A 12,093-nucleotide genomic window follows, 5' to 3' on the forward strand; every position below is an offset into this window, starting at 1 on the left:
TTTGCTGGATCCCAGGTGACCCTGACTCCCTCCGTGTCTAGTGTAGGGAGCCGGTGGTCGTGTCCCCTCACTATTGTAGGGTGTTCAGGTGTTATATAGTCGAGGTACGAGGATATGCGATCATCCACCATTGGGGTGTTCGCATAGGCTGAGCAGCTTAGGGAGAGCTTTTAGGGTCTGACAGGGGTCACCCTTTATCCTCCCTAGTTTGGGTCCGGTCAGTTGCTTTTCACTGTGTAGGCTCTTGTTGCTCACTTACAGCCGTGACATTATAATCCACCAAACCGTCCTTTTTTGACATGGATCCGCTTTCTGACCTGGTTGACCGCATGCAGGGTCTTTCTTTGGAGGTAGCGGATCTCCGTCAATCTATGACTCAGCTTCAAGCATTGGGCTCTGTTCCGGCCCATGGAGTCTGTTGCGAGCCAAAGGTCTCACTTCCGGAAACGTTCTCCGGGGGCAGTGAGAATTTTGTTCGTTTCAGAGAGGCATGCAAACTCCATTTTTGCTTGTGTCCCCATTCCTCTGGTAATGAGGAACAGAGGGTGAGGATTGTCATCTCCCTGCTCAGGGGTAGTACTCAGACTTGGGCTTTTTCGTTGCCATCGGGGGATCCCTCCCTTCGATCCGTGGAAAGATTTTTTGTGGCCCTGGGGCAGATATATGATGACCCGGATCGTGTTGCTCTGGCCGAATCTAACTTACTTTTTTATGCCAGAACAAACTGTCTGCGGAGCTTTATTGTTCGGAATTTCGGAGATGGGCAGCTGATTCAGGTTGGAATGATGCTTCACTCCGGAGTCAGTTCTCTCATGGTCTCTCAGAGAGATTGAAAGATGCGTTTGCTTTCCATAAGAGACCAACGTTCTTAGAGTCTGCCATGTCATTGGCGGTACGCCTTGACAGGCGTCTAAGAGAAAGAAACGAGACCTCTCTGTCCAGTCATTTTCAGTCTTGGGGCAGTGGTGCGAACTCATTCAGTGTGCAGGGGCCTCATCCTCTCTCGGTTCCCTCTGTGGAGGAGCCCATGCAGCGAGGTCGACTTGCCCCTGATAAAGGAGGATTTAGTCCTCAGAGAATGGTGTGTTTTTGTTGTGGGGGCATAGGTCATTTGGCAAATGTTTGTCCGTCTAGGAAATTCTTGAACTGTACAAAGAGTTATAATAAGAGAAAAACCTCAAAAGGTAAATCATCAAACTCTGCTTCATCTGCTACTTTGGGCAAAGTTGATGTAGGAGTTGATGCTTTTCCTCTGACCTGCAGTTCCCGTTTTCTCCTTTCTGCCAGGGTAGCGCTAGGGAGCAAAGTCATTTCTTGTGAAATTTTTGTCGATAGTGGAGCGGCCGTCAATCTTATTGATACTCAATTTGTAGCCATGCATGGTTTTCAGGTTTGCACATTAGAAAAGGATATACCTGTTTTTGCTATTGACTCTGCTCCACTCTCACAGAGATCCCTGAAGGGCATTGTTCACAATATCCGGTTAGCGGTAGGTGACACTCATGTGGAGGATATATCTTGTTTTGTCCTTAACGGATTGCCTTCTCCTCTAGTTTTGGGGTTACTCTGGCTCACTAGACATAACCCCACTATTGATTGGCAAGGAAGGCAAATAAATGAGTGGAGTGAGTTTTGTAAAGATAATTGTCTCACAGCGATTTTTGCAGAGGTGTCTACTAAAACGGTGCCATCATTTCTCTCTGATTTCTCGGACGTGTTTTCCGAGAGCGGTGTTCAGGAGCTACCTCCTCACCGGGAGTTTGACTGTCCCATTAACCTCATTCCCGGCGCCAAGCTGCCAAAAGCACGCCTCTACAATCTCTCACAACCGGAAAGAATCGCAATGCGAACTTATATCTCTGAGAGTCTCGATAAGGGGCATATTCGTCCCTCAAAATCACCTGTTGCCGCTGTTTTTTTTTTTGTTAAAAAGAAAGATGGCTCTCTGAGACCTTGCCTAGATTTTAGGGAGCTGAACCGTATCACGATTCGCGATCCCTATCCCCTTACTCTGATCCCGGACCTCTTCAACCAAATTGTTGGGGCCAAGGTTTTTTCCAAATTGGATTTGAGAGGCGCGTACAACCTGGTCAGGGTCAGAGAGGGGGATGAATGAAAAACGGCCTTTAATACCCCTAACGGGCATTTTGAGAATCTCGTTATGCCTTTCGGCCTAATGAATGCTCCGGCCGTCTTTCAGCATTTTGTTAACAGTATTTTCTACCATTTAATGGGGAAATTTGTATTGGTGTATCTTGATGATATTTAGATTTTTTCCCCTGATGTTCAGACCCATCAGGATCATCTTTTTCAGGTTCTGCGGATTCTGCGGGAGAATAAATTGTACGCCAAGCTGGAGAAATGTGTTTTTATGGTATCGGAGATTAGATTCCTGGGTTTTCTCCTCTCTGCTTCTGGTTTTCGCATGGATCCGGAGAAGGTCCGTGCTGTGCTGGAGTGGGAGCTTCCTGAGAATCAGAAGGCATTGATGCGCTTTCTGGGTTTTGCAAACTATTACAGAAAGTTCATTTTGAATTATTCCTCTGTTGTCAAACCCCTCACTGACATGACAAAAAAGGGGGCGGATTTTTCATTGGTTGGAGGGGGCCAGGCACCCTATCACCGTTTTTATCGACCATAAGAATCTGGCGTACTTGGAGTCGGCCATGCGTATGAATCCGAGACAGGCCAGATGGTCTCTGTTCTTCTCCAGATTCAATTTTGTCGTTACATTCCGCCCTGGGATCAAAAATGTGAAGGCTGATGCTCTCTCTCGCTGTTTTCCGGGAGGAGGAAACTCTGAGGACCCGTGTCCCATTTTGGCGGAGGGGGTGGTTGTTTCTGCTCTGTATTCTGATTTGGAGGCCGAGGTTCAGGCTGCCCAGACTGAGGTACCTGCCCGTTGTCCTCCTGGGAAGTTGTTTGTGCCTCCTGAGTTACGTCACAAACTCTTTAAGGAGCATCATGATACTGTTCTTGCTGGTCACCCCGGGAGTAGAGCCACGGTAGATCTCATTGCTCTGAGATTTTGGTGGCCGGCTCTTCGTAAGTCGTGGAGGGTTTTGTGGCTGCTTGTGAGACGTGCGCTCGCGCTAAGGTCCCTCGTTCACGGCCTTCAGGTCCCCTTCTCCCGTTACCCATACCTTCCCGTCCTTGGACACACCTCTCCATGGACTTTATCACGGATCTTCCTCGTTCCTCAGGGAAGTCGGTGATCCTGGTAGTGGTGGACCGTTTTAGCAAGATGGCTCATTTCGTACCCTTCCCTGGTTTACCCAGTGCTAAAATGTTGGCGCAAGCTTTTGTCGACCCTATTGTTAAATTGCATGGCATTCCCTCGGATATTGCTTCCGATAGAGGCACGCAGTTTGTGTCCAGATTCTGGAAGGCTTTCTGTTCTCGCCTGGGGGTTCGGCTGTCCTTCTCTTCTGCTTTTCACCCGCAGTCGAATGGTCAGACTGAACGCGTCAACCAGAATCTGGAGACATATTGGCGCTGTTTTGTGGCAGAGAACCAGGAGGATTGGTGTTCATTTCTCCCTCTTGCTGAGTTTGCTCTGAACAACCGTCGTCAGGAATCTTCTGATAAGTCACCATTCTTTGGTGCATATGGGTTCCATCCGCAGTTTGGGACATTCTCGGGAGGGGCTCCCTCTGGTTTGCCTGAGGAGGAGAGATTTTCCTTGTCTTTGTCTACCATTTGGCAAAAGATTCAGAGTAATGTTAGAAAGATGAGTGAGAAATATAAGCGTGTGGCTGATAAGAGACGTATGCCTGGTCCGGACCTGAATGTGGGTGATCTGGTGTGGTTGTCTACAAGAAATATTAAACTGAAGGTTCCCTCCTGGAAATTGGGTCCCAGGTTTATTGGGCCTTATAAAATCTTGTCAGTCGTCAATCCTGTTGCCTTCCGTCTTGATCTTCCACGGGTTTGGAAGATACATAATGTATTTCACAGGGCTCTTTTAAAACCATATGTCCAGCCCACGGTGCCCTCCTCTTTGCCTCCTCCTCCGATTTTGGTTGATGGCAATCTGGAGTTTGAGGTTTCCAGAATTGTGGACTCTCGCATTGTCCGCGGTTCTCTTCAGTACCTCGTTCATTGGAAGGGTTATGGTCCTGAGGAGAGGATGTGGGTTCCGGTGTCGGACATTAAAGCCACTCGCCTCATCAGGACATTTCATAGGGCTCATCCTGAGAAGGTGGGTCCTGGGTGTCCGGAGTCCACCCGTAGAGGGGGGGGTACTGTCACTACCAGAGCTTTGAGACGTTCTCACAGCTCTGTTTCTCCACCCCTGTGATGATGTCACTACTAGGGCTTGGAGGAGTTCCCTCTGCCCTGTTTCTCCGCCCCTGTGATGAGGTCTTTACTTTCGGTTTCCTTCCTCCCAGCTGTCCCTCCTGTGTTTGATTTAGTTGCCTTTAAATCACCCCTCCTCCTTTGTAGAGGTGCGGATTATACTTTTCATTTGAGCTGTATCTCTCGCTTGAGTATCTTCACCTGTGTGATATCTTTTCACTGGATCTGTGTTCTGCTGAAGCAAGTACTTCGGATATTGTCTGCTGACTTTGGATCTGTTTTCACTGCAGCTGCAGCTCCTTCAGTTAAGTGTACATTCATTTGTGATTTTCTGTTTGCTGGATCCCAGGTGACCCTGACTCCCTCCGTGTCTAGTGTAGGGAGCCGGTGGTCGTGTCCCCTCACTATTGTAGGGTGTTCAGGTGTTATATAGTCGAGGTACGAGGATATTCGATCATCCACCATCGGGGTGTTCGCATAGGCTGAGCAGCTTAGGGAGAGCTTTTAGGGTCTGACAGGGGTCACCCTTTATCCTTCCTAGTTTGGGTCCGGTCAGTTGCTTTTCACTGTGTAGGCTCTTGTTGCTCACTTACAGCCGTGACATTATAATCCACCAAACCGTCCTTTTTTGACATGGATCCGCTTTCTGACCTGGTTGACCGCATGCAGGGTCTTTCTTTGGAGGTAGCGGATCTCCGTCAATCTATGACTCAGCTTCAAGCATTGGGCTCTGTTCTGGCCCATGGAGTCTGTTGCGAGCCAAAGGTCTCACTTCCGGAAACGTTCTCCGGGGGCAGTGAGAATTTTGTTCGTTTCAGAGAGGCATGCAAACTCCATTTTTGCTTGTGTCCCCATTCCTCTGGTAATGAGGAACAGAGGGTGAGGATTGTCATCTCCCTGCTCAGGGGTAGTACTCAGACTTGGGCTTTTTCGTTGCCATCGGGGGATCCCTCCCTTCGATCCGTGGAAAGATTTTTTGTGGCCCTGGGGCAGATATATGATGACCCGGATCGTGTTGCTCTGGCCGAATCTAACTTACTTTTTTATGCCAGAACAAACTGTCTGCGGAGCTTTATTGTTCGGAATTTCGGAGATGGGCAGCTGATTCAGGTTGGAATGATGCTTCACTCCGGAGTCAGTTCTCTCATGGTCTCTCAGAGAGATTGAAAGATGCGTTTGCTTTCCATAAGAGACCAACGTTCTTAGAGTCTGCCATGTCATTGGCGGTACGCCTTGACAGGCGTCTAAGAGAAAGAAACGAGACCTCTCTGTCCAGTCATTTTCAGTCTTGGGGCACTTACAGCCGTGACAGTAGCCCAGCGACAGCCCTGAAACCTGAAAGATCCGGAGAAGATCTATATGGAGGAGTGGGCGAAAATCCCTGCTGCAGTGTGTGCAAACCTGGTCAAGAACTACAGGAACTACATGTCTGAACTCTGTAAATGCAAACAAAGGTTTCTGTACAAAATATTAAGTTCTATTTTTCTATTTTATCAAATACTTATTTCATGCAATAAAATGCAAAATAATTATTTAGAAATCATACATTGTATGGGTGGGGGGGGGGCTTGGGGCGGATTATTAAATACTTTTCATGCATCAATGGAAATTTTCTATTCTAGGTACAAAAAAAAAAAATGCTGAGATGCATGTAATGTGCTAAAATAAAATTCCCTTACTCTAGACCTTTTTTCAGGGCCAGAGCGGCGCTGCCATGTGGTTACGCAGTTTATACATGTGTCTTTTTTATTTAAGCTTCTGGAAATATCTCCAGCGTTTCTATTTTGGAGCGAGCTCCGTGATTAGATGGGCTTATCTGAAGGCACGCTACGTGGAATATGAATGCAGGGGTAAGCACAGCTGGACCGCCAGGCTTTCCATTTTAGATTCTAGATGATATTCGCTGCTCACCAGGCTGCAGGTGGGCGTCAGGTGCGCTCTGAAATAGATAGAGAGCTATGTGCTGGATAATTACAGCCTTGGCAAAGAATTGGGATGTTTTTTCTTCTTCTAAGGTTTAGAAAAACAGGTTACTTTCAATTGCCTGGACCTCTGTCAAAAAATGCTGAAAAGGTGGATTAAAGAGTCCGTGCTGCATCTAATTGTATGCATCCAGATGCCCAATTCATAACCATGAGGCCATATCACAACTGGCTTTAATAATCACATTTACTTACGTTTTTTTTTACGCTGTAAATATAAATCGGAAGGCTCTGTTATTGTTTTCCAGTTTGTTTTATAGTTTGAGGCTAATGTGTTTAATTTCTTGGTGACATTTTGCAGAATAAGTGTTTTATGGCTTTTGTATGGCTTAAAGTTTTAGCACAGACATTAGCACAGACATTAGGCTATTTGGAAAAAAATTATAGTTAAAGCGGTTCTCCAGGAATTTGATATTGATGGCTTATTCTCAGGATAGGTCATCAATATGAGATGATCGGTGGGGGTCCGACTCCCATTGCCCATCTGATCAGCTATTTAAAGAAGCAGCGGCACTCACCGGAACTCTGTACATCTTCTACTGTACATCTTCCCCATGCATTTTTCTTTCTGGTTTGGACTCTCCTCATCTGTTTTCACTAGGTAAACCAATCCTTCTGGCTTCTGGCTGTTTCAATCCTGTATATAGAACTTCCTGTTGTATCCAACCAAACCCATGATGCACTTCCCCTTTCTCTGCCACACCTCCAGCACTGCCCCTAACAACACCCAGCTGGTTTATATAGACACTCCCAGTGGCGTACACATAATCCATGGGGCCCCGGTGCGAAACTGATCCATGGGGCCCCCTCCCCGGTCGAAACTGTGACCCAATGTATGTACGACAGTGGACACTCCCCTATCACCGCCCCTAACAACACCCAGCTACTTTATAGCTCCTGCCACTAGCTAGTTACATAGATACTCCACTATCACTGCCCCTAAAAACACTCAGCTAGTTTTTAGCTCCTCCCACCAGCTAGTTACATAGACACTCCGCTATCACTTCTCCTAACAATGCCCAGCTAGTTTTTGGCTCCTCCCACCAGCTAGTTACATAGACACTCCGATATCACTTCCTCTAACAATGCCCAGCTAGTTTATAGCTCCTCCCACCCAGCTAGTTACATAGACACTCCCCTATCACTTCCCTAACAATTCTCAGCTAGTTTATAGCTCCTCCCACCAGCTAGTTACAAGGACACATCCCTATCACTGCCCCTACAACACCCAGCTAGTTTATAGCTCCTCCCACCAGTTAGTTGCATAGACACTCTGCTATCACTGCCCCTAACAACACCCAGCTAGTTTATAGCTCCTCCCACCAGTTAGTTACATAGACACTCCGCTATCACTGCCCCTAACAACACTCAGCTAGTTTTTAGCTCCTCCCACCAGCTAGTTACATAGACACTCCGCTATCACTTCTCCTAACAATGCCCAGCTAGTTTTTGGCTCCTCCCACCAGCTAGTTACATAGACACTCCGATATCACTTCCCCTAACAATGCCCAGCTAGTTTATAGCTCCTCCCACCCAGCTAGTTACATAGACACTCCCCTATCACTTCCCTAACAATGCTCAGCTAGTTAATAGCTCCTCCCACCAGCTAGTTACAAGGACACATCCCTATCACTGCCCCTAACAACACCCAGCTAGTTTATAGCTCCTCCCACCAGTTAGTTACATAGACACTCCGCTATCACTGCCCCTAACAACACCCAGCTAGTTTATGGCTCCTCCCACCAGTTAGTTACATAGACACTCTGCTATCACTGCCCCTAACTACACCCAGCTAGTTTATAGCTCCTCCCACCAGTTAGTTACATAGACACTCCGCTATCACTGCCCCTAACAACACCCAGCTAGTTTATGGCTCCTCCCAACAGCTAGTTACATAGACACTCCCCTATCACTTCCCTAACAATGCCCAGCTAGTTTATAGCTCCTCCCACCCAGCTAGTTACATAGACACTCCCCTATCACTTCCCCTAACAACACCCAGATAGTTTATAGCTCCTCCCACCCAGCTAGTTACATAGACACTCCCCTATCACTTCCCTAACAATTCTCAGCTAGTTTATAGCTCCTCCCACCAGCTAGTTACAAGGACACATCCCTATCACTGCCCCTACAACACCCAGCTAGTTTATAGCTCCTCCCACCAGTTAGTTGCATAGACACTCTGCTATCACTGCCCCTAACAACACCCAGCTAGTTTATAGCTCCTCCCACCAGTTAGTTACATAGACACTCCTCTATCACTGCCCCTAACAACGCCCAGCTAGTTTATGGCTCCTCCCACCAGTTAGTTACATAGACAGTCCGCTATCACTGCCCCTAACAACACCCAGCTAGTTTATGGCTCCTCCCAACAGCTAGTTACATAGACACTCCACTATCACTTCCCTAACAACGCTCAGCTAGTTTATAGCTCCTCCCACCCAGCTAGTTACATGGACACATGCCTATCACTGACCCGCCCATGGCCATAACATCACAGGAAATAAGAAAAAGCCTTATGGACATAGTCATGTGACCACAGCCCAGAACAGGAGAGAGGAGCAATAAAGGGAAAAGAAATACTTTACAAAATTCAAGCTACCTTCATATGATTTCATTAAAGGATGTTGATGCAAACTGGAAATTCCCTTTAATAACGAAGCTTACTGGTATACAATGTGCTATAATTATTAAAAAGCGTCTTAAAGGGGTTGGATACTTTTGGGGTCACGTATCAAACTGGTGTAAAGTAGAACTGGCTTAGTTGCCCATAGCAACCAATCAGATTCCATCTTTCATTTTCCAAAAGAGCTGTCAAAAATGAAAGGCAGAATCTGATTGGTTGCTATGGGCAACTAAGCCACATCTAATTTACACCAATTTGATAAATTACCTCATTTGTCCCTAAATTTAAAAATGTCATACTCCTGAGTGCCCTCTAAACCTACCTTAGACAGTATGGGTTTGCTCCCTAGTACCCATAGGTAGTACAAACCGGATTCCAAAAAAGTTGGGACACTAAACAAATTGTGAATAAAAACTGAATGCAATGATGTGGAGATGGCAAATGTCAATATTTTATTTGTAATAGAACGTAGATGACAGATCAAACGTTTAATCCGAGTAAATGTATAATTTTAAAGGAAAAATACGTTGATTCAAAATTTCACGGTGTCAACAAATCCCAAAAAAGTTGGGACAAGTAGCAATAAGAGGCTGGAAAAAGTAAATTTGAGCATAACGAAGAGCTGAAAGACCAATTAACACTAATTAGGTCAATTGGCAACATGATTGGGTATAAAAAGAGCTTTTCAGAGTGGCAGTGTCTCTCAGAGGCCAAGATGGGTAGAGGATCACCAATTCCCACAATGTTGCGCAGAAAGATAGTGGAGCAATATCAGAAAGGTGTTACCCAGCGAAAAATTGCAAAGACTTTGCATCTATCTTCATCAACTGTGCATAACATCATCCGAAGATTCAGAGAATCTGGAACAATCTCTGTGCGTAAGGGTCAAGGCCGTAAAACCATACTGGATGCCCGTGATCTCCGGGCCCTTAAACGACACTGCACCACTAGAGTTGAGCGAACACCTGGATGTTCGGGTTCGAGAAGTTCGGCCGAACATCCCGGAAATGTTCGGGTTCGGGATCCGAACCCGATCCGAACTTCGTCCCGAACCCGAACCCCATTGAAGTCAATGGGGACCCGAACTTTTCGGCACTAAAAAGGCTGTAAAACAGCCCAGGAAAGAGCTAGAGGGCTGCAAAAGGCAGCAACATGTAGGTAAATCCCCTGCAAACAAATGTGGACAGGGAAATGAATTAAAATAAAAATTAAATAAATAAAAATTAACCAAAATCAATTGGAGAGAGGTTCCATAGCAGAGAATCTGGCTTCCCGTCACCCACCACTGGAACAGTCCATTCTCAGATATTAAGGCCCCGGCACCCAGGCAGAGGAGAGAGGTCCCGTAACAGAGAATCTGTCTTCATGTCAGCAGAGAATTAGTCTGCATGTCATAGCAGAGAATGAGGCTTCACGTCAGCCACCACTGCAACAGTCCATTGGCATATATTTAGGCCCAGCACCCAGGCAGAGGAGGGAGGTCCCGTAACAGAGAATCTGTCTTCATGTCAGCAGAGAATTAGTCTGCATGTCATAGCAGAGAATGAGGCTTCACGTCAGCCACCACTGCAACAGTCCATTGGCATATATTTAGGCCCAGCACACACACAGGCAGAGGAGAGAGGTCCCGTAACAGAGAATCTGGCTTCATGTCAGCAGAGAATCAGTCTGCATGTCATAGCAGAGAATGAGGCTTCACGTCAGCCACCACTGCAACAGTCCATTGGCATATATTTAGGCCCAGCACACACACAGGCAGAGGAGAGAGGTCCCGTAACAGAGAATCTGGCTTCATGTCAGCAGAGAATTAGTCTGCATGTCATAGCAGAGAATGAGGCTTCACGTCAGCCACCACTGCAACAGTCCATTGGCATATATTTAGGCCCAGCACACACACAGGCAGAGGAGAGAGGTCCCGTAACAGAGAATCTGGCTTCATGTCAGCAGAGAATCAGTCTGCATGTCATAGCAGAGAATGAGGCTTCACGTCAGCCACCACTGCAACAGTCCATTGGCATATATTTAGGCCCAGCACACACACAGGCAGAGGAGAGAGGTCCCGTAACAGAGAATCTGTCTTCATGTCAGCAGAGAATTAGTCTGCATGTCATAGCAGAGAATGAGGCTTCACGTCAGCCACCACTGCAACAGTCCATTGGCATATATTTAGGCCCAGCACACACACAGGCAGAGGAGAGAGGTCCCGTAACAGAGAATCTGGCTTCATGTCAGCAGAGAATCAGTCTGCATGTCATAGCAGAGAATGAGGCTTCACGTCAGCCACCACTGCAACAGTCCATTGGCATATATTTAGGCCCAGCACACACACAGGCAGAGGAGAGAGGTCCCGTAACAGAGAATCTGTCTTCATGTCAGCAGAGAATTAGTCTGCATGTCATAGCAGAGAATGAGGCTTCACGTCAGCCACCACTGCAACAGTCCATTGGCATATATTTAGGCCCAGCACACACACAGGCAGAGGAGAGAGGTCCCGTAACAGAGAATCTGGCTTCATGTCAGCAGAGAATCAGTCTGCATGTCATAGCAGAGAATGAGGCTTCACGTCAGCCACCACTGCAACAGTCCATTGGCATATATTTAGGCCCAGCACACACACAGGCAGAGGAGAGAGGTCCCGTAACAGAGGATCTGGCTTCATGTCAGCAGAGAATCAGTCTGCATGTCATAGCAGAGAATCAGGCTTCACGTCAGCCACCACTGCAACAGTCCATTGTCATAAATTTAGGCCCAGCACCCAGGCAGAGGAGAGAGGTCCCGTAACAGACAATCTGGCTTCATGTCAGCAGAGAATTAGTCTGCATGTCATAGCAGAGAATCAGGCTTCATGTCAGCCACCACTGCAACAGTCCATTGGCATATATTTAGGCCTAGCACACAGGCAGAGGAGAGGTTCATTCAACTTTGGGTAGCCTCGCAATATAATGGTAAAATGAAAATAAAAATAGGATTGAATGAGGAAGTGCCCTGGAGTCCAATAATATATGGTTATGGGGAGGTAGTTAATGTCTAATCTGGACAAGGGACGGACAGGTCCTGTGGGATCCATGCCTGGTTCATTTTTATGAACGTCAGCTTGTCCACATTGGCTGTAGACAGGCGGCTGCGTTTGTCTGTAATGACGCCCCCTGCCGTGCTGAATACACGTTCAGACAAAACGCTGGCTGC

This window comes from Bufo gargarizans, chromosome 3 (genome assembly GCF_014858855.1).
Source record: "Bufo gargarizans isolate SCDJY-AF-19 chromosome 3, ASM1485885v1, whole genome shotgun sequence".
NCBI classification, from domain to species: Eukaryota; Metazoa; Chordata; class Amphibia; order Anura; family Bufonidae; genus Bufo; species Bufo gargarizans.